This window comes from Paroedura picta, chromosome 3, assembly GCF_049243985.1.
Source record: "Paroedura picta isolate Pp20150507F chromosome 3, Ppicta_v3.0, whole genome shotgun sequence".
Classification (NCBI taxonomy): domain Eukaryota; kingdom Metazoa; phylum Chordata; class Lepidosauria; order Squamata; family Gekkonidae; genus Paroedura; species Paroedura picta.
In genome coordinates this window covers 120,162,167-120,187,715 of record NC_135371.1, presented here as the reverse complement: position 1 = coordinate 120,187,715, position 25,549 = coordinate 120,162,167, and the positions used below count along the sequence as shown (strand labels likewise).

At 45.4% G+C, this 25,549-nt stretch overlaps 2 protein-coding genes and 1 long non-coding RNA gene across 8 annotated transcripts in view; 1 reads left to right on the top strand and 2 right to left on the bottom strand.

The window, feature by feature from the left end:
- The window catches only part of SHISA6 (shisa family member 6), a 413,188-nt gene that overhangs the window by 208,379 nt on the left and 179,260 nt on the right, over nucleotides 1-25,549 (top strand). The window lies entirely within an intron of this gene.
- LOC143832692 (uncharacterized) overlaps nucleotides 1-25,549 on the bottom strand; it is a 237,413-nt gene that overhangs the window by 119,083 nt on the left and 92,781 nt on the right. The window lies entirely within an intron of this gene.
- The window catches only part of LOC143832696 (uncharacterized), an 84,666-nt gene continuing 73,056 nt past the window's right edge, over nucleotides 13,940-25,549 (bottom strand). The window contains exon 3 of the long non-coding RNA XR_013229368.1: nucleotides 13,940-14,953. This is a non-coding gene — a long non-coding RNA (uncharacterized LOC143832696). The remainder of the gene's footprint in view (nucleotides 14,954-25,549) is intronic.

The following is a 25,549-nucleotide window of genomic DNA, read 5'->3' as shown; positions in this document are numbered from 1 at the left end:
TTCTTGTGAGGAATCAGCCCCGATTTTCACAGCATTGGTGAAAGCATGTCTTAATTCAACTTTTGTCTGATCACTGTGCACAGACCTGCTTTCTTCATCTCCTCTCCCTGGATTTGTGGGATATATATCTCTGCATTTCAATCAGAAAATGAGAAGAATCAAATTTTGTTTGGTGTAGGGGCAGGAAACTGCATTTTGCATAAACATCCTAACTGATCAATTTCATCATAGGTGTATTCATGTTAAGACGGAGGTTGTTCCTCATGCTATTTGTTGTGTTTACATATTTGGCCATTTCTGGGGTTTCTGAAAGCCTGAAGAATGTTTCTCAATGGTAAAAAAGTTGAGAAAGATTGCTTTAGACTGTGACTTTAGACCGGTGGATCCAAGACAAGTCCAGGATGTTGTACAGTATCATTCCAATTTTAGTATACAAGCCACCAAATCACACATCCCAGGAAGTAATTTAATGTACCTTTTTATTGTTGCTTTATTTAAATTGTATTGGTATTTTTGCAAGCAACTTTGCATTCCCACTAGGGGGGAAAGCAGGATGAATAATGCTCTAAATGAATAAATAAGGCTTTTTGTCTGTCACATTTTAATCCCACTCTTTGTTCAAAGCGCTCAAAGTGACATACCTCGTTATCCCATCCTCTATTCTATTCACACACGAACAGTTTGAGGGAGGATTTCTTGAGTGATAGTTACAACTCATGAAAATTTCATCCTAGTCAGCTAAGAAATTAAGAAGTTATAGCTGGGAAGGTGTTGTTTCTCACTGAAATAAATTCAAATGCTTCCTCCATGTAATAATGATTCTAAACATGTGCCATAATGGTATTAAAGAATGCAAACGATTCTTTTAAACAAATGAGCCAATCTGAACCTGAATAAACTAACTGTGTGCCTCCCTCCCTGCTGACAACATTACCACTCTTTCTGTTGCTCAGGCGCAATGTGTAGGCTGTATCTGGTTTCCCACTCTCTTTTGCTCCCTAAAATGCAGTCAGTCACCAAATCATGTCACTGCTCGCTGTAATACTCAGAAAAAATACATTCCTTCCTCACTGCCTCACAGGAGAAAACGCCATACATGCTATGATCACCACCCAACTTGACCACGGCAATACTGTTCTCTTTCCCTTCTCTAGTCCCTCTAGCTTCTATGCAGAACAGAAATAATTCATTTTCCCCATTATTCAGACAATGTAGTTTCCCTTCATAAATCATTATTTATGATCCATGTTATTTAATGTTGATTATTATATGAACCCTACCTGCTGAGCCCTCCCCAGATAGGGCTTGAACCACTGTAATATGGTACCTCTTAGTCCCAGGCTTAGTTCTCCCCTTCCCATCTGATTCTCCATTTCTATGTGACGGGGCAACATATGATTAAGTCAGTGGAAACCATAAAATTATATAACCTCTGTATAGCATAAGAATTAAGTCTGGCCTGAGAAAGAATGCATATTAATAAGGATTTTGGAGTTTGCATAATGTACAATATTAGCCATCTTTGAGCAGCTGGGATACATATAATATAAATATTGGCCTGGGGTTCTTGGCCGAGCAATTAGAATCAGTAGATTATATCAGTAGATTATATTTCCCTAGTACTTGCACTATTGGAACTGTTATGCCTATTGGAACTGTCCATAGAGTTTTCGTGGCAAAGATACTGGAGTGGTTTGCCATTGCCTTCTCCAGTGGATCACCTTTTGTCAGAGCTCTCAGCTATGACCTGTCCGTCTTGGGTGGCCCTGCACGGCATAGCTCATAGCTTCACTGAGCTACGCAAGCCCCCTTGCCACAACAAGGCAGCGATCCTTGAAGGGGGTATGATAAGGGACCAAAATGGTAGGGACCTCACAGAAGCAGAAGAGATTAAGCAAAGGTGGCAAAATTATACAGAAGAACTATACAAGAGCGAGCTTAACATCCCTGATGACCACAGTGGGGTAGTTACTGACCTGGAGCCAGACATCCTGGAATGTGAAGTCAAATGGGCCTTAGGAAGTCTGAGCAACAATAAAGCTAGTGGTGGTGACAGCATTCCAGTTGAACTATTCAAAATCTTAAAGGACGATGCAGTAAAAGTGCTACACTCAATATGCCAGCAAATTTGGAAAACTCAGCAATGGCCACAGGATTGGAAAAGGTCAGTTTACATTCCAATCCCAAAGAAGGGCAATGCCAAAGAATGTTCAAACTACCGCACCATTGCACTCATTTCTCATGCTAGCAAAGTTATGCTCAAAATCCTACAAGCTAGGCTCCAGCAATATGTGGACCGAGAACTTCCAGAAGTACAGGCAGGATTTCGAAGAGGTAGAAGAACTAGAGATCAAATTGCCAACATACGCTGGATCATGGAAAAAGCTAGGGAGTTCCAGAAGAACATCTACTTCTGCTTCATTGACTATGCTAAAGCCTTTGATTGTGTGGAGCACAACAAATTGTGGCAAGTTCTTAAAGAGATGGGAATACCAGAGCATCTTATTTGTCTCTTGAGAAATTTATATGCAGGTCAAGAAGCAACAGTGAGAACTGAACATGGAATCACGGATTGGTTCAAAATTGAGAAAGGAGTTCGGCAAGGCTGTATACTGTCGCCTTGCCTATTTAACTTGTATGCGGAGCACATCATGAGAAAGGCGGGATTAGAGGAGTCACAAATTGGGATCAAGATTGCAGGGAGAAATATCAACAACCTCAGATATGCAGACGATACCACTCTAATGGCAGAAAGTGAAGAGGAACTAAAGAGCCTGTTGATGCGGGTGAAGGAGGAGAGTGCAAAAGTTGGCTTGAAACTCAACATCAAAAAAACAAAGATCATGGCAGCCGGCCCTCTCAATTCCTGGCAAATAGATGGGGAAGAAATGGAGATAGTGACAGATTTTATTTTCCTCGGCTCCAAGATCACTGCAGATGGGGACTGCAGCAAAGAAATTAAAAGACGCTTGCTCCTAGGGAGGAAAGCTATGGCAAATCTAGACAGCATCCTAAAAAGCAGAGACATCACCCTACCAACAAAAGTGCGTTTAGTCAAGGCTATGGTCTTCCCAGTTGCAATGTATGGCTGCGAAAGTTGGACCATAAGGAAGGCCGAGCGTCAAAGAATTGAGGCTTTTGAACTCTGGTGCTGGAGAAGACTCTTGCGAGTCCCTTGGACTGCAAGGCGAACAAACCGGTCAGTCCTAGAGGAGATCAGCCCTGACTGCTTTTTAGAAGGCCAGATCCTGAAGATGAAACTCAAATACTTTGGCCACCTCATGAGAAGGAAGGACTCCCTGGAGAAGAGCCTAATGCTGGGAGTGATCGAGGGCAAAAGAAGAAGGGGACGACAGAGAATGAGGTGGATGGATGGAGTCACTGAAGCAGTAGGTGCAAACTTAAAAGGACTCCAGGGAATGGTAGAGGACAGGAAGGCCTGGAGGATCATTGTCCGTGGGGTCGCGATGGGTCGGACACGACTTCGCACATAACAACATAACAACAAGTACTTGCACTGCCTAGACATTACAATGGACCTCCAGGACACTCATCCCATCATCTGCAGTGAGTGTGACATGATTGCCTTCCTCCCAGAAGACAAGATGGACTACAGCTGCCCCAAGTGTAAACTGGTAAGACTTTTGGAGGAAAAGATTAGGGGATTAGAAAACAGAATTATTACTCTGACCCAAAGTAAGAAAGGGGAGGAGTTCGTAGTCCAGAGCTCTGCAACATGGAATAAAGAGAATAAAGAGAATACAACCAGTCCTGAAGAGCAGTGGTCCCCAACCTGCGGGCCGCGGCCCGGCGCCGGGCCGCAAAGGCCATGGCGCCGGGCCGCGGCTCCCTCTCCCCGCCCCCCCCACCCCCGCAGTAAAAAACTTCCCAGGCCGCAAGCCTGCGGCCCGGGAAGCGACTTACTGCGGGAGGGCGGGGAGAAGGAATCAGGGCCGGGCCGCGCCCGTGCAGGCCGCGCCCTCTCGGCCCGATCCACGGACGCGGCTCGCGGGTGTGGCCCGATCCGCGGGCGCGGCCGGGCGCGGCTCGCGGGTGCGGCTGGCGGGCGCGGCCGGGCGCGGCTCGCGGGTGCGGCCGGCGGGCGCGGCCGGGCGCGGCCCGATCCGCGGGCGTGGCCGCGGGCGCGGCCCGAAGCGTGGGCATGGCCCGCGCGGGCGCGGTCCCTGCGGGCGCGGCCCAATGCCCTGCCGGTCCCCAGCCTAAAAAAGGTTGGGGACCACTGCTGAAGAGGACAAGGAGATTGACCACAATAGGGAGCCTCTGCAGGCAGTTCGGAAAAAGACTGAACGGCGAAGGGCGAGACAGTTCTCGGGGCCTTTGGAGCTCCAGAATAGATTTCAGGCCCTTGCAGAGGAGGTGCAAGGGTCAACAAGGGAAGAGGTCCCAAAACAAACTCTAAGACAAAGGGAAGAGGCCACGGGGACAGAAGGAAATGGAGTTGAGAAGAAAAAAAAAAGGAGAGTACTGGTAATTGGAGACTCCCTGCTAAGAGGAATGGATTGCCATGTGGCTGGGCCCGACCCCCTAACCCGAGAGGTGTGTTGCTTGCCAGGGGCGAAAATTAAAGATGTTTCAGAAAGGCTGCCCAAACTCCTCAAATCTACGGATCGCTACCCATTTGTGATGGTCCATGTGGGAACGAATGACATGTCCCTGAATACCATCGCTCCTATTAAAAAAGACTATCAAGATCTGGGGAGGAAGCTCAAGCAAATGGGGGCACAAGTGGTATTCTCTTCAATCTTGCCTGTCAAGGGAAGAGGAATGCATCGGGAGAGGAAGATAATGGAGGTGAATCACTGGCTGCGTAGTTGGTGCCGGCAGGAGAGATTTGGTTTCTGGGACCATGGGATAGGCTTTCTTGAGGAAGGCCTACTAGCACCTGATGGACTGCACTTATCGAAACTGGGGAAGAATGTGTTTGGCAGGAACCTGGGGAGATTCATCAGGAGAGCTTTAAACTAAAGCCACTAGGGGAAGGAGACGATCAACATAGGGAGTGTATGGAAGGAAAACGATCGGAGGCAGCCCAACCGGCAAGGCCAGCTCATAGGGAACCAAAAGTAAAAGGATTCAGTTGCCTTTATACTAACGCCCGAAGCATGGGCAATAAAAAGGAAGAGCTGGAACTTCTCATGCTGATGGAAAGGTATGATCTAGTAGGCATCACAGAAACTTGGTGGAATGATTCTCATGACTGGAATGTAATGGTGGATGGATATGAACTGTTCAGAAAAAACAGAATAGATCGAAGAGGTGGAGGAGTGGCACTGTATGTGAGGAAAGGGCTTACCTGTCAGGAAATTCTAGTGAAGGAGAGCATATCTGCAGTGGAAAGCATCTGGGTGAAAATAAGCGAGGGGAAAACAAACAGTGTGGTGGTTGGTGTCTGCTACCGACCACCTGACCAACGAGAGGATGTGGATGCTGCACTTTGTGAGCAGCTTGAGAAAATATCCAAACGGCAGGACCTTGTCATCATGGGTGACTTCAATTTCCCAGATGTGTGCTGGGAAACTAACTCTGCGAAGCGTCCTCAGTCATGCAAGTTTCTGACCTGCCTGGCTGACAATTTCATTTATCAAATGGTAGATGAACCCACAAGAGGTTCAGCCATACTGGACTTAATACTGACCAACAGGCAAGAGTTGGTGGATGAGGTGAAGGAGGTGGGGACCCTAGGGGGAAGTGACCATGTCCTCATAGAATTCCTTTTGAGATGGGGAGCCAAGGAAGCTTGTAGCCAGACGCGGATGTTGGATTTTCGTAGGGCAAACTTTAATAAACTCAGAGACATGATGAGTGTCATACCATGGACGAGAATGCTGGAAGGGAAGGGAGCATGTGAAGGGTGGGCGCTACTCAAACAAGAGCTATTGCATGCTCAATCAATGACTATTCCAGAAAGACGAAAACACTGCAGGAGCTCTAAGAAGCCTATTTGGATGAACAGAGAACTTCAAGAGGAACTAAGAAAGAAAAGGAAAATGTTCAGGAAATGGAGGGAAGGACAGAGCTCTAAAGAAGAGTACCTACAGGTTACTAGGCACTGTAGATCAATCATCAGAAAGGCCAAAGCTGAGAGTGAGCTAAGATTGGCCAGGGAAGCCCATTGTAACAAGAAAAGATTTTTCAGTTATGTGAGGAGCAAACGTAAAGTCAAGGAGGCAATAGGTCCACTGTTGGGTGCAGATGGACAAACTCTAACGAAAGATGCAGAGAAAGCAGAAAGGCTTAGTGCCTATTTTACATCAGTTTTTTTCCCACAGGTCAAAGTGTTTAGGCACATCTAGAGATGGCTGTAGCCAAAGGATAGTGTCTGGGTGGCAGGTTAACATGGATAGAGAGGTTGTCGAGAGGCATTTAGCTGCACTGGATGAGTTCAAATCCCCTGGTCCAGATGAAATGCACCCGAGAGTACTCAAAGAACTTTCCAGAGAACTTGCACAGCCCTTGTCCATCATCTTCGGAACCTCTTTAAGGACTGGAGATGTCCCGGAGGACTGGAAAAGAGCAAACGTTATTCCGATCTTCAAAAAAGGGAGGGATGACCCGGGAAACTACAGACCAGTGAGTCTGACCTCTGTTGTGGGGAAGATAATGGAGCAGATATTAAAGGGAGCGATCTGCAAACATCTGGAGGACAATTTGGTGATCCAAGGAAGTCAGCATGGATTTGTCTCCAACAGGTCCTGCCAGACCAACCTAGTTTCCTTTTTTGACCAAGTAACAGGTTTGCTGGATCGGGGAAATTCGGTTGATGTCATTTACTTGGATTTTAGTAAAGCTTTTGACAAGGTTCCCCATGATGTTCTGATGGATAGGTTGAAGGACTGCAATCTGGATTTTCAGATAGTTAGGTGGATAGGGAATTGGTTAGAGAACCGCACTCAAAGAGTTGTTGTCAATGGTGTTTCATCAGACTGGAGAGAGGTGAGTAGCGGGGTACCTCAGGGCTCGGTGCTCGGCCCGGTACTTTTTAACATATTTATTAATGATCTAGATGAGGGGGTGGAGGGACTACTCATCAAGTTTGCAGATGACACCAAATTGGGAGGACTGGCAAATACTCCGGAAGATAGAGACAGAGTTCAACGAGATCTGAACACAATGGAAAAATGGGCAAATGAGAACAAGATGCAATTTAATAAAGATAAGTGTAAAGTTCTGCATCTGGGTCAGAAAAATGAAAAGCATGCCTACTGGATGGGGGATACGTTTCTAGGTAGCACTGTGTGTGAACGAGACCTTGGGGTACTTGTGGATTGTAAACTAAACATGAGCAGGCAGTGTGATGCAGCGGTAAAAAAGGCAAATGCCATTTTGGGCTGTATCAACAGAGGCATCACATCAAAATCACAAGATGTCATAGTCCCATTGTATACGGCACTGGTCAGACCACACCTGGAGTACTGTGTGCAGTTCTGGAGGCCTCACTTCAAGAAGGACGTAGATAAAATTGAAAGGGTACAGAGGAGAGCGACGAAGATGATCTGGGGCCAAGGGACCAAGCCCTATGAAGATAGGTTGAGGGACTTGGGAATGTTCAGCCTGGAGAAAAGGAGGTTGAGAGGGGACATGATAGCCCTCTTTAAGTATTTGAAAGGTTGTCACTTGGAGGAGGGCAGGATGCTGTTTCTGCTGGCTGCAGAGGAGAGGACACGCAGTAATGGGTTTAAACTTCAAGTACAACGATATAGGCTAGATATCAGGAAAAAGTTTTTCACAGTCAGAGTAGTTCAGCAGTGGAATAGGCTGCCTAAGGAGGTGGTGAGCTCCCCCTCACTGGAAGTCTTCAAGCAAAGGTTGGATACACACTTTTCTTGGATGCTTTAGGATGCTTAGGGCTAATCCTGCGTTGAGCAGGGGGTTGGACTAGATGGCCTGTATGGCCCCTTCCAACTCTATGATTCTATGATTCTAATAAATAGATGTCTGTCTGTTTATAAAATATCTGTTCATAAAAGTATACTTACATTGATAAGGAATTTATGACTGATGTGTAACTGAATTCTTGTGAGTTTTAGAATAGTTTCAACTTTTCCAACTGGGTGACTAACACAAAGCACAGCTTTTAGAAATGGTCCCCACAAGGCTACCCACGGGAAGGAGGACCCATAGATAGAAATTAAATTACATGTTTAGAGCTGGGGCCAATTCTCTCCTGATATATCAGTGTCCCTGGCATACAGCCCAAACAAGGAAAAGCACATGAGGCAGGTGGCCTGGCTTCTACGCTTTTTTTTTCTATAGCCTGCGGCAGGAACAGTGGAGGAATGCAACCTTTTCCAGCTAAATCCTGGCTGTAGAATTTGTCCCTTTCACAAAAACAGCTTGCTAGTAATTCACCAGGGGGAGTGAGGATTATAAAAATCTCTAGTTAGAGAAAAGGTATCTAAGGCATGCTGTTCCCCTGTGGGGGATTGTGTATTAGAACCAGACTACCACATAGATTGAATGACAAATAAAAGCTACCCCTAAGTAAAACCATTGTGTGACTTCAGGAATACATGAGAATGCTTGTCTACTGATAGAAAGTTTTCAGGCCTTTTGCAATTCAGCAAATTAGGATACAGCACAACTTGGGAATCTGAGGGCCATTCCGCACGACTTTAATATAGCACTAGTCTTACATTTTGTTTTCACAAGTAAAACTGCGTTCCGCATGACGTCATGAGCAATCTGCAACACTCCTGCAATACTAGCGCCAAAATCGCTTTGTTGTAGCGATTTTCGGGGAATCGGGAAAAGTGGATTCACCCTCAAAAAATTGGTACACTCTTGCCAACATCCTGCAAGACTTGCAAAAAAGACATGTGTGTTCTCAATGTAGTGGTTGCAACAAAGTCCCTCCCCCTGGCTCTCTTCTCCGAACTTCCGGTGAAGCAATCACCATTTTTTCCCCTCGGAGCGGGGAAAGCAACAAACCAACGAGGCTTCATTCACTCAGCGAGGCTTCTCCGGCTACAGTCCCTCCACAGAAGTGCTTTAAAGCTCCCCTAAGTTCCCAAGCACAACGCAGCCCCATGTTCGCCAGTTCCCTTTAATTTCGGCCAAAAATCGCGCCTGTGCGGGGGGGGGATATTTTTTCCTCTCGGGGGAGCGTGGTAATGATGAATCGCCAGCTCACACACTGGCGATTCAGCTAGATGGGTCTCTCTGTTGCAACGAATCAACGCATATTCGTTGCAACATGTGTGTGTGTGTTTTTTTTAAACCTGTGCTTAAAGGGAAAGGGGCTTTTCGGGAGCATGATAACAACCGCCCATAGGCTGTTCCATTTGATTGATGGCCAGGGGCAGAAACAAGCATAGAAAAAAATTGCTTCCTTTCTAGCGATTCCTGCGAGACCAGAAACCTGTGGGGAACGAATGAAACGCTACTGGATTCCACTACAAATGAAGGTATGCGGAACGCCGAGATTCCACTATTTAAAATAGCGTTTCCGCTTTGTGAAAGCAATTGGTAACATTGGTCCTTGTGCGGAGTGGCCCTAAGTGTTAACTGCCAGAGAGAACAGAACCACAAATTTAATGCTTCCTTCCACATCTTCTCCCAAATGGCTCATATTTCATGATTCCCCATGAGAAATAGATAAGCCCAGAGGAAACAGAGCAACAGCCTCTAGGATGAAGTATGGCAAGCACAATGGGCCACAGTCCATAGAACTCATTGTGCATAGAAGCACAGAATTCGGCACACATAAACCACATATATTCCAACAATTATTTTCAAATGCAACTCTTGTCTCTGTACATGAACAAAACACAATGTCAGTTTTTCTTTAATAAAGGACAATGCAGAGGGGCATCTACTAAAATTTGACAGATGTCTCTCCTTATTGCCTGTTATGATGAATGAGGCTTCCTATAAACATTGAATTAGATACTTATACCTTCCCCAGGGCTGAAAGGTCATCTAAGCACAGTTTATACTAATCAGCTGTCTACAAGCTCCTTGAAACTCTGACCTGAATTTTCCTTTTCAAATGACTCTTATGCCATCTGTTACAAAATTCATTGGTTGCAGCAACAGTTCCAGATAAATAGAGGGTTCTGAGTTACTGGTGCTCACAAATCTAACTTCCCTTTTCTGACTTTTCTTTTTTAAAAGAAACGTATCTACCCTTTTACTTCCCTATCCTTATTTCCCTTTTTCCATGAAATTCCTGAAGTTTCTGTTGCAGGAAAATCAGGCTTAAACTGGAGATAACTACATGTAGACAACTCCTGTAACCTTATAATCCAACCCACATTATATCAATTCTCTAAAGCAAAGGGGTGACCCATGTGGAATTTTGTGGTTCATCTCCATGGCTTCTGTGCAGGCATACATGGGACCCTTGCACAGGCCTGCTACAGAGATCTCTTTGAATGTTCTGTAGAAGGTTTGAAGAGCTCAGCCTGTTCCCCTACAAGTCAGTTCCTTTCTGCCCAGCCAACATGTGATGGGGCAGAGCAAGTGTTCCTTTCTTCAGTCCTTTCTTTGCCACATTGAAGTTGGACATCTTCACTCTCTTCTAATCATTGTGGGGTTTTCCTTCCTGATTTCCTCTAATTATTCACTATATTATCTTTGTTTTTTCACCTTACTTTGTTTTTGTACAAAGGGGGACCGGAAAGAGAACTTTAGTGTAGAACTATGGGTCTATTTAGAAATGTATTATGGCCTAAATATGGCCCTATCAGATGACCATGACTGCTGCCTCCAGTGTTTGGATGAAGCCCACAGCGTCTTTGCTTGCTTTATTTGCAAGTAGCTTACCCCAAAAGCAAATATGGATCAAACTTCCAGGCTGAAAGCTTCCCTTGGGGAAAAGATTTTAGTGGCTCTGGGCAAGGACCCCAAACCAAACCATTCAGCCATTAACACCCCCACCCCCCGCCTTCAGGCTCAGTGTTGTCAGGATCTGTACAGAACTGTGCCCAGTATCAACTCCAAAGAAATCTCTAGTGGCCCTTTGTACCTCAGAAATACTGCCAAAAAAGAAAAATTGAGGTCAAGGCATAAGACTTCATTTGCCTCCTCTCCTGAACTGGCTAAGGATCTGTCCCCCATCCAGCAATCCCTCCCTCTCTGAATAGCAGGCAATTACTGTCTCCTGCATCCAATGATAAACTCCTTATTTTTCATACTGATTGAATGGTTTCAGACACTATGGCCCCTTACCTGAGACCATAAAGTAGCTCTTTCCTTGGTAGCAGACCTGCTTCATATAGAATCTTTCCTGCAGCACAATATCCAGACACTACACCTAACAACTTGGCTGAAACACGATCCATAGGATGATCAGATAGAGTGGCACACATGTTATTGTCTTCTAGGTGTTCAACAAGGAAATGTTACACTGCAAACTAGTCAGGGTTTTCCTCCCAGGCCTGTAGCCTCCACCCTGAATCCTGCCCACTAAATCATATTTTCATATATTTGTTATATCTGATAGATAGTGGCCTGGCTGCTAAGAAGAAGAAGAAGAAGAGTTGGTTCTTATATGCCGCTTTTCCCTACCCGAAGGAGGCTCAAAGTGGCTTACAGTCGCCTTCCCATTCCTCTCCCCACAACAGACACCCTGTGGGGTGGGTGAGGCTGAGAGAGCCCTGATATCACTGCTCGGTCAGAACAGTTTTATCAGTGCCGTGGGGAGCCCAAGGTCACCCAGCTGGTTGCATGTGGGGGAGCGCAGAATCGAACCCGGCATGCCAGATTAGAAGTCCGCACTCCTAACCACTACACCAAACTGGCTCTCAACTGGCTCTCTAACTCAATCAAGGTCCATTTGTTGCCCATTTCAACCTTCCACAATCTTCTTATGAGCTTTTCTCTTTTTGGCCTCCATTTCCCAAAAATTCTTTAAGGGATTATTTAACTTACACTCACCAACATTTCTTCAGGTCCCTGGTAGAACCTTTCATTGGTGGTCACCATTATAATGTTTAAGCCCTTTGAACCTCTGGCCACTTGTTGCCTGTCTTTCCAATAAGGTAACATTCCTTCTGGCCATTATTTCCACTCAAAGGATAGGAGAACCTAAGGCCTTACAGTCTACCCCACCCTTTACCAGATTTCACCATGATTAGGTAGGTGGGTAGAATGTTATTGCATGAAGCCAGAGGCCATAATATAATAATAAAAGTTACCCAAGCAATAATAAATGTTACTGTAAAACTTAATATGGTTAAAACAATGTTTAAATTGTCAGGACAAGGACATAACATAAAATACAACACATTGAATGTCAGGGCAAAATTTGTTTATGAATCTTCTTGGCAGCCAATGCATGCAGTAACATTATATAGATGACATAATGAACATCGTCAGATAAAAGGTAGATGATTTTGTCTGCCAGTTAATACAAAGATAGCCTGGCTAAAACGGCTGCAAAGAACTTGGCCTAGGAATCAAATAAAGGTCACAAAACTCAACTTATGTGAGATACAGTAAAATCATGTTGTCAGCTTACAGAAGAATAGGCACCTTCTGTTGGCCAAATAAAGGTGGAATAAACTTTGGGCTGGCCAGTCTTGCCACTATGTCACTGAAGTATAGGTTGAAGAGCAATGCAGCTAGAATGCACCTGTTTTACCCCTCTGAGGTTTAAGATCTCCTCAGTTAGTAATCCAGAGTTGTCTACTTTTATTTTGGCTGTTAGATTCCTATGGAGTTTATCAATGTTTATAATGGCCAGCTTTGCCAAAAGCTGGTCCTTATCCACTGAGTCAAAAGCAGCTTTGAGGTCCACAAAAGCTGAAAAGAGATGTTTGGTAGGACCCCTCATGCATTATCAATTGTTCTTTGCCCTTTTCCGAAACCCACTTGTTTGGGGCAGATTATTTGGTTCGTGGCTTTCCAGTCCTCCAGCTTACCTAAGAGATTTGCCATACATTTTGAAGACTATATATCCAGCAGGCTAATTGAGTGGCAATTGCTAGCAACCCATTCATCTTCATTTTTATATATTACACAATTTGATATAGTGTTTTTACAATGCTGTGTTTTCACCCTAAAGGGAAAACCCCCATTGTGTTGGTGTATTGGTCAAAATTGGGGCTCACCAGTCAGAGATCATGCCCTTCCCCTGGGGCCTTACCAGAAGAAAGGGGGTGACCAAACCTTTACTCTCAGAAGTTGAAAAGGGAGACCACTGGGGCTAGTTAGAACAATGGAGAGTGTTTGCACAGAAACCCTCTTAGGAGAGATGGAAGGGATCACAAAATCCTGACTGAAATGTGCACGCCAATCTTTAGCTGGGATGTGAGCCTCCAACAAGTTGGAAATTTACCAAGATCCATAGAGACAGCTCTCAAAATTGGGATTCCCTCCTCTCTAAGACAGCTTGGCCCAGCTGTAATTTAGCAAAAGCATGCTCCTTTTGCTTTAGAAGCTTCTCATAAACCAACCTAAGAGATATAATGACAATAAAAATGGCTCAGTTTCATGGCTGCACACCAGTTCTGTGAAAAGAACAAGTAATTTCCTTGCTGCTCTACACTTCTATAGAAAATACAGGGAACACTAGGATGTCTATATGGAAGCACTAATCCAGAGCAGTAAGTTGACATATAAGGAGACTTCAATCTTCAACACAATATCTATTTAATAGTTCCCACTGTGTTTCGTTTCACAGCACTTTGTCATGGGATTCTACAAACTTAAAAATGAAAATATACAAAACAATAATTAGTACTGGAGTATAAGTACTAATTTACAAATGTTATGAATACATACAGAAAATGCATTTAAACAAAGTAATTAATTCTAGACAATTACTTTCATAATAGAGAAGCTTAGACAAAATTAACAATTGCTACAGTACATAAATTTGTACAACAATAATAATAAATAAAAAAGATCTACCTGATACGTATAAGTAGCTTCTGAGGGACTAAAAATTCCTGGGGAAGCATGGACAATGGGGGGGGGTGTTACTTGGGGCCATCTCTGTACTAACTACAGTTAAGGGAGAAATAGGGGAAACAGAGACAAAGGTGTTGTCCTTCATATTACAGCCTGTTCCTTAGCTGCTCCAGGCTGTTAGTGATGGAGTTTTGCTCATTAGCTGTAAGAGCTTTGAAAGAGTTTATTAGGTCTGCCTCAGTAGAATAGCTATAAGAGATCCTGCTAGGTGAGATGTATCTTGTCTTGGTCTCCATGTTAGTAGGGAGGTCATCCCAGCTAATCAGATTGGTGTCTAGGACTCTGATTGAATCACGTTTTTTGCCATTGGTCTCAAAATGGGTTCTGAGGCATGATGTCCCTGGGCTAAAGAGTCAGCAGTGTGATGCATTATTAAAGACACTAAATAGAAAGATTCCCTTAAAATTCAGGAATTTTTTTCTGTCACATAATCAGAGATAGAATGTTTGAACAATTAAATGTTAACAATAATCTGATTGTGTTGTGACAGCTGTTTTTGTAAGTGCCACTCCCTCCAGTTAAGAAAAAGACTGTTCAACAGGCAAGTGCAGCAGATAGACTGGAAAGGTTTTCAGAGAGCTCAGGAAAAATCAGACAAACCAGGGACCTAAGAGATAGGCATGGGCAGTTGCAATTGAGAAACTCCCATGTTGCAACAGCTGCTTTTGGTAGTGCCAAACCCCCACCCCCACCTCTGAAAGTGCAGCAGAAAGACCGGAAACATTTCCTGAGAGCTCAGAGATAAAGTACATTGATGTTACTCAAAGACATTCTGATGGATTGACTTTCTAGCCAGCTTTGCTGGCCACCGGAAAGGACAGACAGCCTCTTCCTAAACCAACTCGCATTGGGTTTTCATGGCAATCCAACTGGCATTTTCTGCCTTCAAAGTCAATTGTCCACTCACTCAGCTTTTGCAGCCTTCTTCAGTAACATTTCCTTGGATAGCATCTCCAAGGTAGCCATCTGGTCCTTCACAGTGAGGTTCTTCAGATACCCAGTCCCAAGCCATGTAGAGCTTTAAAGAACAAAGACAACATCTTGAATTGGATCAGTTGGCAAGATTCAATTTCCGTTTGTTCACCCTCGTACATCTGACTACAATCACCAGTCCTGGGTCAGTGAGATCTAACTGGCCATGGGGTGATCAGTCAGACTCAAGCTGGCCATGGGGTGGAGATGGCTTTGGTCACTCTAACAGATGACCTTTAAAGAGAGGTGGATCAAGGTGGGTCAGCACAGCTAGTCCTTCCAGATCTCACGGCAGCATTCAGTTTTGTAGATCATGAGTTTCTGGTTCACTGCTTTGCCAACACAGGGATACGGGGGTCAGCATTGCAGTGGCTGGTTTCCTTCCTCCAAGGGTTGTTACCATGGAGAAACAACTGTGCTGCTGCCAATACAGAGTATTTCAGGGCACAGTTCTCTCCCCGGTATTCTTCAATGTCTTTGCAGCTCTGGCTTCAGCCTGGTGGAACGAATTGCCAGCTGAGATCCGGGTCTGCAAAACAGCACTCTTCCACAGGCAAGGCTTTCTCAACCTTTACACCATTGCGAACCCCCTGAAACATACTTCAGGCTTCAAGAACCCCCAGATGTGATGTCAGCAGGTCACACCTCCCTGCCTTACCCCCAAACCATATGTCACCAGAAGTGACATCACCCAGACACTCCCACTGGATGTGACATCATGCTCTGTCCCCCCCTCCCCCAAGTAAGAAACAGCCTACTCTGCTGGGCTGGGAACAGGGCTGGGGCAGGCATCTGCTGCTTTGTCACCCCCAGCCACCTCCACCCAACAGAGTTAAAATGAGAGTACTTATCTCTCTGGATCTCAGTAGTTACCACATGTGATGAGCCTCAGCCATCAACTGGACCCTCTCCCCTTTTCAACCTTCCAGGCCCATAACTGACCATTATGGGAGGGGGCAGGTCAACATAGCCATATATCAGCCTTTCTCAACTTTTTGACTATTGAGAAACTCCTGAAACATTATTCAGGCTTTGAGTAATCCCAGAAGTGACATGATCATGCAGAATATGGTTGGGAAGCATGACTGTGTACATACCCATCCAGGATCCCTCCTGTTCTAATCCCAGCTTGGTGCAGTGCTTAAGAGCAGTGGATTCTAATCTGGCGAGTTGGGTTTGATTCCCTGCTCATCTCCACATGCAGCCAGCTGGGTGACCCTGGGCTCATCACAACACTGATAGAGCTGTTCTGACTGAGCAATAATATCAGGGCTCTCTCAGCCTCACCTACCTCACAGGGTGTCTGTTGTGGGGAGAGGAAAGGGAAGGTGATTGTAAGCTGCTTTCAGACTCTTGGTAGAGAAAACTGGCATATAAAAAACAACTCTTCTTCTTCCTTCAAGTCTATCAGTCATTTTAGCAGGGGTGCATGAGTTGACATGACTGATGATGTTATCCGTTCAGTCGTGTCTGACCCTCGGCAATTCTATAGGAAAGTTTTCACCATATGTTTCTGTCAATGACTGCTTCAATATACAAGGTCATATCACCTGATAAATGTTTAACACATTTTTAAAATATATAAAAAATAAATTAACTCCCACTCATTCCGGAAATCAAAAAATTAAAATCAGTTAACTCCCACCTAATTGGAGAACCCCTTCTGGGGTTGTTGAGAAACCGCAACATTTCATGAAACCCCCGTTGAGAAAGCCTGGATCAGACTGAGGTCTGTATCACAATCAATACAGACACATACAGATGCCCCCAAAACCTCAGTTCCTTAGGGCTGAATATCTCCAAAAATCCAGGAACAGAGGGGAGAACCCACAGAAATGGCTTTAAACTACATGTAGAACATCTAGATATCAGGGGGAAATTTTCACAATAAGTGTAGATCAGCAGGAATAGCCTGCCCAAGGAGGTGGTGAGCTCCCCCTCTTTAAGTAACAGCTGGACAAATACTTATAATGGATGCTTTAGCATTGGGTTGGACTAGGTAGCCTGCATGGCCTCTTCCAGTTCTAGGATTCTAGGATTGTATGAACAACCTAACAGATACTAACCCATCTTCTGAAACTGAATGTCAGGTTGGTACTGAATGACAAAAGTTGTAGTCAGGAGGAAATCATGGGATCTCAAAGAGCAAATGTTCAGAACACAGAAAATGTAGCAGGGATAAAATATGATTACAAAAAATGATTACATCATGTTTTTACCTTGCTCTTCCTCTTTTGTATTGATAACCATTTTGTGTGGTAAGTTAGGCTGAGAGAAAATGACTGGGACAAAGCTACTCAGTGAGTTTCATGGCTGGCTGAGGATTTGAACCCAAATCTTCCTACTGTATCCAACACTACATCCTCCATTAGACCATGTTAATCTTAGATAACAACTTATCCCATAGCATCTGCTAAAAGAATAAACCCCTGTGTTAAAAATTGCTACATCCATTCAGTTCTAATGGCCAGTTTGCAAGGATCATGCAAGGATCATGTTTGTATGAGGATGCTGTATTGCAGTTAAGCTAATGTGTTGGTGCAGTGGTATGAAAATATACATAACTAGAAATTAAGCCCATTTTATATGTGAATAGGGCCTGGGGCGGGAAAGGACCTGGGGCGGGAATTTCTGATCCTTTCTTGAGGTAGAGGAGAACCCGGGCCGGAGGACTCACCATGAGGGCTGCCTGGTCTGTCTGCGCGGTGAGTCCCCGGCCGGGCCAGGCGAGGCCGGGCCAAGCCACCAATGGGGAGCCGTGCTTCACGCAGCTCCCCATTGGCGGCTTGGCCCTGGGTGGACACTCGGAGGGCCAAGTTGTATCTTACAATCGCCTTCCCTTTCCTCTCCCACAACAGACACCCTGTGAGGTGCTTGAGGCTGAGAGAGCCCTGATATTACTGCTCCATCAAAACAGCATCATCAGTGCTGTGGCGAGTCCAGGGTCACCCAGCTGGTTGCATGTGGGGGAGGAGCCGGGAATCAAACCCAATTCACCAGATTAGAAGTCTGCACTCCGAATCATTACACCAAGCTGGGTCCTAGCCAAGAAGAAGAGCATATTGAACAAAGCACAGATAGTAATTGCATTGTTGTGACATTATAGGCCTGGATTTCTAATATGCTATGTGTCTAGTAATGATTTCAGCTAGCCTTTATACCCCTTGGAGTGAGGGAAAAGAGGGTGGGACTCTTCACTTTCTAAAGTAAAAAAAAAGGAGTATGTCCAATTCTGATTCTCTTAGATAAAGGAACTCAGCTTCATTGGTTGTTGGTAGGGGAAATATTCCCTTCAGGTACAGAAAGCATCCTTTCCTATCCTATCTAGTGAACCTGCACATGTAGTGAAAAAATGGATTCAACAAATGTCCACTGTCTATTCCGATAGGCAACAATTTCATCTAAAGCAGATTCCGGGACATGACTGATCTGATGAGCTTTCCCATTTTTTTCCTAGTTGTGACCTAAATGTGTAAAAGTCCACAGGGAATGTGTTCTGATTCCTTACTAGAAAGCACCCTTAGGAAAATTAGATTATATTACATAGTTCAGTGTTTCCTTCTAGCAAAGGTATTAAAATCCAATCTAATATTGTTTTGTTCTGCCAAACAGTACAAACCCCAGAATAAAGCTTTTGACGGAGCTTGCTCGAATTAATTCATCCATTCATGTTGGACTCAAGCTCGGGCTGTGGACCCCATTCCAGTCCTCAGTTAAGGTTAGCATGCTCTGTTCATTCCATTGCAATAAGCAGGTAAGTATGAGAGAGAGAGAGATGTATACAATTAGCTTGCAGATCTAGACAAATAACTGCAGAGCTGTCTTTAATGCTCAGGACTTCTATTTAGTACACACAAGGGAATTGCTGGGTATTTGTTCAAGGTGGATGCACAATTAAATCACTTTATAGTTGATTCCTGCTCCATTGGGCTGTGTACATCTGTGAAGAAATGCAAATATGGAAATGTAACTGCATCAGTGACTTTGCAAAGGCAAAATGCACCGGGGGGGGGGGGATATACTCACAACTGAATGCCCAGACAGAGTTGTTTCAGCAGAACAGTGGCTGTTGCACATGAATAAAACTTCAAACTTTGGAAAATCAGTAGAGAAAGGTAGAAAACAGTCCTTGAACAAAAACAAACACAGAACTCCAATCCAAGTTATGATTATGTCTTAAGAAATTATAGTGAATAGCAACGTCACTCATTAAGAGAAATTCCTGTGCTGCAGGAACTCTGATAGGATTCTTCCTGCTCAAGCTCAGGTGAAGGTATAATTTACATCAATCCTTACAAGAACATCAAGGGCCATTCTGCACAATGACCAATGTTGCTAAATGTTTGCAGTATGCAGAAGCGCTATATTTAATAGTGGAATTTCGTCATTCCGCATGCCTTCAATTCTAGTGAAATACTGATGTCCCAGTAACGGTCTATTCATTCCCCACAGGTTTCCGGTCTTGCTGGAATCACAACAAAGGAAGTAATATTTTTTCGTGCTTCTTCCCGCCCCTGGCCATCAATCAAACAGAACAGCCAATGAACTGTTGTGTTCGTGCTCTCAAAAAGCCCCTTTCCCTTTAAAAACTGTTTTTTTAAAACCCAAACACACCAGTCGCAATGAATATTTGTTCAATAATTGTCTCAGAAAGACCTGTTTTGCTGGCGTAAGAGCTGGCGCTTAATCGTTTCCATGCTCTTCAAGTAAAAAAAAAAAATCCCCCCCTTGAGCGCGATTTGTGGCCAAAATTACAGGCAGTGTCGAACAGGGGGCTGTATTGTGCTCAGAAACTTTAAAGACAATTGCAGAAGGGAGCTTTGTTTTACTGTTAAGCACTTCTGTGGAGGGACTTCAGCCGGAGAAGCCTCGCTTATTCGTTGCTTTTGCCGGTTTAAGGGGGGGAAATGGCGATTGCGTCTCCGGAAGCTCAGGGCAAGAGCGAGGGAGGGATATTCTTTGTACTGCTCTTTTGAGAATGCATATGTCTTTCGCTGATGTGTTGCGGCTTGTGCTTAGAAGTGTAGTGGTTTTTTCCAGGGGGAATCCACTTTTCTGTATTTCTCCCTAAGCGCTATAAAATTCCGATTGTTGCTGGAGCTCAGCGGGAGTTTTGCGGTTTGTTTACAACGTCATGTGGAATGTTGAAGTAATAGCGTTTACGAAAGGTAAGACTTTGGCAACATTTAAGTTGTGCGGAATGGCCCCAAGTATTGGACTCTGCTGTGTACTGATGATGAAAGGAGTCTAGTAGAATTTAGCCCTTTATGTTGATGTTCTATTCACATGGGGCAGGAACCCAGCCACCATGCATTTTGGGAGTGTGGGTAATCACATGATCGCCATGGTGAGAGCAAGGTGTTAATTTCTCATGCAGCACAACTTCTGTTCATGCAATCTGCAGTCTGCCTGTTCAGCATCAGTAGACCTTCCATTACAAAGAATCTATGGTTCAAGTGTATGGAAGCTGTACCCAGATGGAAAATCCATGCATTGATCCATGCATTCACACGATATGTCAATCAAACACAAAAGTCACATCTGATGCTTTGCATACCTTGGGACTCCAGAAAAGTAACCCTTGTAATTAAAACAAAGTAATTTTTTAAATTCTTTTCTAATTAATACAAAATTATTTAAAATTCAAACATACATACCAAATTTCAAGTGAATAGCCATGTTATACCAAAATTCATATATTCATATCAAAAAGAGGCATACAACCAACACCCAAAGTCCAAGAAAAAGGCCCCCAAAAGCCATTTATAAAACTTGCACCAAATCCCCCCTAAAAAGAAGTATTTTGATTGTGTTTTTTCACATACAGCATAGCAATAAACCTACAACAACCCTGTGAGGTAGTCAAGACTATTACAAATATTAATAGATTTAGGAGGAGGGGCTGAAGCTGATAAATGCCTGTCTTAAAGCCTGCAAGAGATTTCATGGTTAAGCTGAGATTTCAATTGGGGCTTCCAGGCCAGTGCTTAATTGCTAGAGAGACCGTGTGGTGTAGTGATTAAGAGTCTGGAGAACCGGGTTTGATTCCTCACTCCTCCACATGCAGCCTACTGGGTGACCTTGGCCAAATCGCAGTCCTCTTAGAGCTCTTCTTCCTCTATTGAAAGCGAGATCTTGGCCCTTTTTAAAAATCAGTAATATTTGAGAAGCAAAAACTTCACATGTGTAAATTCTGATAATTTTCTGTGGCCACACCCAGATCTGAGCATAGCTCAGGATTCTGTCCTCTTTGCAACCCTCCAGGCAGATAAATGCTTTTCACACCACCAGCTATCCAACATCCTTTAACAGTAGATATCAAGGACTGGAGCTGGGACCTTTCTGCATGCAAAGCAGGTTCTCTGCTATTGAGCTACAGCCATCCTTAAATGTTTGGTTAAGAACAGAGTGGTTTCTTATTTCCAACAAATCAATGTTGTCTTGCAGGATGAGCAAAGAAACAATGTTTCTTTTTCATCTTCAAAACTGAAACTCATAGCCAGACTATAGTATAAATACAGCGCTATATAATAGCTTCCATCTGTAGCTTGTCTAGTAGAGGAATGGGCATTCCCCAAATAGAAGATGCAGACAGGAGGACTTGTCTTAATTGAGCCACCAAACTGAAGGCTGAAAAAAGATGTCATTTATGATCCAGGGCCCCTGAGACAGGTCTTCAAATTTATACATGGAAATCCATTGTGCACTGCAGTCCCAGCATTGCATGAATCCTCAATGAGTGAGGAGAGGGAAGCCATTCCTGGGAACTGCTTGCAAGCTATAATGGATACTGGGCCAAGTGTGGGTCAGCACAAGCTGTGTAGTTAGATTTCAAGAAAAAAACACATTCCAGTAGCAGAGATGTCAAACTGATAGAATTTCTGCAGGAAAGCACAGTTTGCATGAAGGCAGGAAAGAACCACTGAATAAAATAGACTGCAATAGCCTCAGGCACTTCCAGTTGTAGAATATTTCATAGAATTTTGTCTAGTTTGGGGCTGATCTCTCCATGTGTTTCATGAAGTTCTAGTCTCCCAAGCAGCAGTCGCAATAGCAGAAGTCGTTCCCTGCTTAATGCTACAAACATCTATCCTGAACTTCATTAACATTTTGCAGAGGTTCCCAGCACTTGCCGTTGATTTATTTCTGACTAGTAAATAAGCCCGCTGCCCCCGAAATGCAGCGGGCGCTAGGCGGGCAGGGGAGTTCTGCGGCGCAGGTCGTTGGGGCCAGGGGCCGGACGGAAGAGTGGGCATGGGGCGACCCGTGAGGCGGCGAGCATGGTGGCCGGGGGCCGGGACGCTGCGGCCTACCTGGGTCTGTGGAGCTGGGGCGGTGGAGTGGCAGCTGCCAGTGAAGGCGGGCGGTGTGGAGAGCAGGAGGCAGGTGCCGACGGGTGGCTGGAGTGCGCGGCGGGGCCGGGGGCGCGGCGGGCGGCGGCTGCGATGGGACCGGCGGCTGGGTCCTCCTTTCCCCACGGGCAGGCAGCGACCTGCGCAGTTTATTGGAAGCGCGGTAATGGCGGCGGGCTGCAGGGTCGAAGCGAAGGTGGAGGTGGGCGGATCGGGAGGCGTTTCACGCCTCCCAATTGATCAGTTCGGGGGCAAGGGGCTTGCAAGGGGCAGGGCTACCTGGGTCTCTGGAGCTGGTGCGGTGGAGTGGCAGCTGCCAGTGGAAGCGGGCGGTGTGTAGAGCAGGATGCAGGTGCCGACGGGTGGCTGGAGTGCGCGGCGGGGCCGGGGGCGCGGCGGGCGGCGGCTGCGATGGCTGCATGGGACGGGCGGCACAGTCACGGCGGCTGGGTCCTCCTTTCCCCGCGTGCAGGAGGCGACCTGCGCTGTTGATTGGAAGCGCGGTAATGGCGGCGGGCTGCAGGGTCCAAGCGCCTCCCAATTGATCAGGTCGGGGGCAAGGGGCTCGCAAGGGGCAGGGAGTCCCTGGCAGCCGCGTTCCGCGCAACTGCCGGGGACTCCCTTGGGCAGCAGGCTGACGCGGCGAGAGGCGCTTCGCGCCTCTCGCCGCATCAGGCCGGGAGCAACTGCGAGCCGTGCTGCGCGCGGCTCACAGTTGCTGAGGCTGGGAATCAGAGGGACCAATCGGCAGGCGCGAAGCGCCTGCCGATTGGTCCCTCCGATTGTCTGTCTTGAGGAAGGGTCCAATTCGGACCCTTCCTCATCACGGACACATCTCGCCTCAGAACGGCTTAGCCTTTTATATAGTCCGTGGCGCCCGTGGCGCCACGGGCGGTTTAAAGATAAGACATGTTCCCTATAGTTGTGTTTGTCAACTAAATCCCTGTCTTGGTGCTTTTGTGCAGTAAATGATTCGTGGATGGTCTTAACAGTTAACAGAGGTCTGACGAAGAGTACACTGCATTGTGGTTTTCTGTAGTTTCATCATTGCAAAAATCTCTATAAAGCTGTCAGTTGTACCTCAGCAATCCGGACTTTTCTCTGTTACATTCATGGGCAAGCTACTCCTTTTCAGGCATTACATCCATTGGTATTGGGAGTAAAAAACCATGTGCATCAGGGAGCATGCACTACCTGTATTGCTCCCAATATGCAGGGTCAACACATTGTCTGAGTAAGGGACGACATGTATTTTGCAAGCATATCTATAATTGCATATCTACAGTATACATAAATTGACCACTTGGTTTTTCAGAGGTTTGGTTCACACTTACTAAAGCTGTATGTATATGCAGAATACAAATAGCCTATATAATCGCGTTTATGACTAGTTTTCAGCATCTTTCTTCATACTGAAATAGCCCTCCTTGGCTTACACAAGGATATAGATGGTAATTGAAATAAAGGCCTGCTCCAGCCAACCAATTGTTGCTCTGGCATCTTGTAGGACATCAACGGATTGACTGAGGGACTCTGATCTTTTTTTTCCTTTTGCCTTCACTTCTTCCTCTACTTAATCACTGCTTCCAAACTATCCTTTTGGTTTCTGTGGGTGAAAAGCGGGGTAAAACCCAGCAGATATTCATCCTCTTGACTTTTCTGTATTTGTTTAGGGGAGGGGAGATGGAGCATTTCCCACCCTCGGCTTATATGCGAGTCAATAAATTTGCCCAGATTTTGTGGTAAAATTAGGTGCCTCGGCTTATATGTGGGTTGGCTTATTGTTATTGTTGTTATGTGCGAAGTCGTGTCCGACCCATCGCGACCCCATGGACAATGATCCTCCAGGCCTTGCTGTCCTCTACCATTCCCCGGAGTCCATTTAAGTTTGCACCTACTGCTTCAGTGACTCCATCCAGCCACCTCATTCTCTGTCGTCCCCTTCTTCTTTTGCCCTCGATCGCTCCCAGCATTAGGCTCTTCTCCAGGGAGTCCTTCCTTCTCATGAGGTGGCCAAAGTATTTGAGTTTCATCTTCAGGATCTGGCCTTCTAAAGAGCAGTCAGGGTTGATCTCCTCTAGGACTGACCGGTTTGTTCGTCTTGCAGTCCAAGGGACTCGCAAGAGTCTTCTCCAGCACCAGAGTTCAAAAGCCTCAATTCTTTGACGCTCAGCCTTCCTTATGGTCCAACTTTCGCAGCCATACATTGCAACTGGGAATACCATAAAGGTAAAGGTAAAGGTATCCCCTGTGCAAGCACCGAGTCATGTCTGACCCTTGGGGTGACGCCCTCTAGCGTTTTCATGGCAGACTCAATACGGGGTGGTTTGCCAGTGCCTTCCCCAGTCATTACCGTTTACCCCCCAGCAAGCTGGGTACTCATTTTACCGACCTCGGAAGGATGGAAGGCTGAGTCAACCTTGAGCCGGCTGCTGGGATTGAACTCCCAGCCTCATGGGCAAAGCTTTCAGACGGCTGCCTTACCACTCTGCGCCACAAGAGGCTCATACCATAGGGAATACCATAGCCTTGACTAAACGCACTTTTGTTGGCAGGGTGATGTCTCTGCTTTTTAGGATGCTGTCTAGATTTGCCATAGCTTTCCTCCCCAGGAGCAAGCGTCTTTTAATTTCTTTGCTGCAGTCCCCATCTGCAGTGATCTTGGAGCCCAGGAAAATAAAATGTGTCACTATCTCCATTTCTTCCCCATCTATTTGCCAGGCATTGAGAGGGCCGGATGCCATGATCTTTGTTTTCTTGATGTTGAGTTTCAAGCCAACTTTTGCACTCTCCTCCTTCACCTGCATCAACAGGCTCTTTAGTTCCTCTTCACTTTCTGCCATTAGAGTGGTATCATCTGCATATCTGAGGTTGTTGATATTTCTCCCTGCAATCTTGATCCCAATTTGTGACTCCTCTAATCCCGCATTTCTCATGATGTGCTCTGCATACAAGTTAAATAGGCAAGGCGACAGTATACAGCCTTGCCGAACTCCTTTCTCAATTTTGAACCAGTCAGTGATTCCATGTTCAGTTCTCACTGTTGCTTCTTGACCTGCATATAAATTTCTCAAGAGACAAATAAGATGCTCTGGTATTCCCATCTCTTTAAGAACTTGCCACAATTTGTTGTGCTCCACACAATCAAAGGCTTTAGCATAGTCAATGAAGCAGAAGTAGACGTTCTTCAGGTACTCCCTAGCTTTCTCCATGATCCAGCGTATGTTGGCAATTTGATCTCTAGTTCCTCTGCCTCTTCGAAATCCTGCCTGTACTTCTGGAAGTTCTCG